The following is a 3408-nucleotide window of genomic DNA, read 5'->3' as shown; positions in this document are numbered from 1 at the left end:
CACAATACTCCATTTCCATTGTCATCACAATCCTCCATCAACATTGGATCACATTGCTTCATGCCCTTGTCATCACAATGCTCCATGCTCCTTGAAATCAAAATGATCCATGACCTCTGTCATCACAATGTTCCAAACCCTTGTGATCACATTGTTCCATAACACTTGTCATCACAGCGTTCCATGATGCCTGTCATTACAATACTCCATGCCCTTTTCATCACAATGCTCCATGACCATTGTCATCAAAATTCTCAATACACTTGTGATCACAATGCTCCCTGACACTTGTCATCAGAATGCTCCTTGAACCCCGTCACGAAAAGGCTCCATGCCTTTTTCATCGCGATGCCCCATGCCGTTTTCATCACATTGCTCCATGCCATTTTCATCAAAATACTCCACAAGGTTTTTATCAGAATGCTCCCTGACTCTTGTCATCACAATTCTCCATGCACTTGTCAGCACAAGGCTCCCTGACCCTTGTCATCACAATGCTCCAAGCCATTGTCATCACAATGCTCCATGACCCCTGTCATCACAATAATCCATGAACATTTTCAGCCCAATGCTCCACGACCTTCTCATCACAATGCTCAATAGCCAGTATCATCACTATGCTCCATGACCACTGTCATCACAACACTCCATGACACCTGACAACACAATGATCCGGGACTCTTGTCATCACAATGCTCCATACCCTAGTCATCGCAATGCTCTATGACCCCTGTTATCAAAACACTCCATGAACATTTTCAGCCAAGTGCTCCATGACCCTTGTCAACCCAAAGCTCCATGACCCCTGTATTCACAATGCTCCTTGATGCTTCTCATCACAGTGCTCCATGACACTTGTCATCACAATGCTCCCTGACCCTTGTCATCAGTATGCTCCTTGAACCCTGTCATGACAAGTTTCCATGCATTTTTCATCACAATGATCCATGACCGTTTCATCACAATGCTCCACGGTCCCTGTAATCGCAATGCTCGATGCCCTTGTCATCACAAAACTCCATGACGCATGTCATCAGAATGCTCCATGGGCTTCTCATCACAGTGCTCTATGCCCTAGTCATAACAATGCTCCAAGACCGCTGTAATCACAATGCTCCATGTCCCTTTTCATCAGAATGCTCCATGAGACTTGCCATCACAAGTCTCCATGGTCTTCTCATCACAATGTTCCAGGACATTGACATCACCATGATCCATTCACTTGTCATCACAATGCTCCATTACCCCTGTCATCACAATAATCCATGAACATTTTCAGCCCAATGCTCCACGACTTTCTCATCACAATGCTCCATGCCCTTGCCATCACAATGCTCCATTACCCCTGTCATAACAATGCTCCATGACCCTTGCCATCACGATGTTCCATGGCCTTGTCACCACAAGGCTCCATGACCCTTCTCATCACAATGCTCCAAGAACACTGTAATCACAATGTTCTATGCCCCTTTTCATCTCAATGATCCATGAACCCTGTCATCACAATGCACCATGCCCATCATCATAATGCTTCATGCAATTGTCATAACAACGAAATCAAAATGTTCCATGACCTCTGTCATAACAATGTTCCAAACCCTTGTGATCACAATATTCCATAACACTTGTCATCACAATGCCCCAGGATGCTCGTCATCACAATTATCCATGGTCTTCTCATCACAATGCTCCATGAACTTCGTCATCACAAGGCTCAATACACTTGTCATCAACATGCTCCCTGACACATGTTGTCTGTATGCTCCTTGAGCCCTGTCATGACAAGGCTCCATGCCTTTTTCATCACAATGATCCATGCCCTTTTCATCACAATGCTCCAAGTCCCATGTAATCACAATGGTGCATGCCATTGTCATCAGAAAGCTCAATGACGCATGCCATCAGTATGCTCCTTGGACTTCTCCTCACAATCCTCCATGCCCTGGTCTTCACAATGTTCCAGGACCCCTGTAATCACAATGCTCCATTCCCCTTTTAATCAGTATGCTCCATGAGACTTGTCATCACAAGGCTCCATGGTTTTGTCATCACAATGCTCTAGGACCTTGTCATCACAGTGCTTCATGACCTTGTCATCAAAATTTTCAATGGCCCTTGTCATCATAATGCTCCAAACCCTAATCATCACAATGCTCCATTTTCTTTGTCATCACAATCCTCCATTACATTTGGTATCACAAAGCTCCATGCCATTGACATCGCCATGGACCATGACATATGTCATCACAATGATCCCTGACACCTGTCTTCACAATACTCCATGACCTTATCATCACAATGCTCCATGCCCTTGTCATCACAATGCACCATGCCCACTCTCATCACAATAATCTATGAAACTTGTCAGACAAATGCTCCATGCCTCTGTCATCACAATGCTCCATGCCCTTGTCATCACAATGCTCCATGACCCCTGTCATCACAATGCTACATGACTCCAGTCATCATAATGCTTCATAACGTTTGTCATCACAATGGTCCATGCCCGCGTCATCACAAGGCACTGTGACCTTTGTAACCACAATGCTCCATGAACTTTTCATCACAATTCTCTGAGAAACTTGTCATCACAATGCTCCATGTCTTTGTAAGAACAATGCTCCATGACAATTGTCATCACAATGTGCCACGTGCATTTCATCACAACGTTCCAAACCTTGTCATTGCAATGCTCCATAAAACTTGTAATCACAATGGTCCATGCACTTCTCATCAAAATGCTCTCTCACCAGAGATATCACAATGTTCCATCACTAGTCATCACAATACACCCTCATTCTTGTAATCACAATGTTCCATGACACTGTCATCACAATGCTACATCCTCTTATCATCACAATGTTCCATGACCCCTGCCATCACAATGTTCCATAAGCCCTGTCATCAAAATGCTCCATGACCCTTTCCATCACAAAGCTCCAAGACCCCTGTCATCACAATGTTCTATAACCACTGCCATCAAAATGTTCAATTATACTTTTTATCAAATTGCTGCATGACGCGGTCATCAAAATGCTCCCTGCCCTTCTCATCAAAATGCTCCATGATTTGTCATCACAAAACTCCAAGACCCTTGGCATCACAATGCTCCATGTCACTGTCATCACAATGCTCCATGAACCATCTCATCACATTGCTCCATGCCCTTGTCGTCACACAGCTCCATGACACTTGTCATCACAATGCTCGATGCCCTTCTCATCACAATGCTCCATGCCCTTGTCATTACAGTCCAGCATGACCCATGTATCACAGTGTTCCTTGCCCTTGTCATCACAATGCTCCATGCACACTCTCATCACAATAATCCATGAAACATTTCAGACCGAAGTTCCATACCCTTCTCATCACAATGCTCCATTACCCCTGTCATAACAATGCACCATG

This window comes from Mesoplodon densirostris, unplaced genomic scaffold (assembly GCF_025265405.1).
Source record: "Mesoplodon densirostris isolate mMesDen1 unplaced genomic scaffold, mMesDen1 primary haplotype scaffold_37, whole genome shotgun sequence".
In the NCBI taxonomy this organism is placed as follows: domain Eukaryota; kingdom Metazoa; phylum Chordata; class Mammalia; order Artiodactyla; family Ziphiidae; genus Mesoplodon; species Mesoplodon densirostris.
This window is presented reverse-complemented; position numbering follows the sequence as displayed.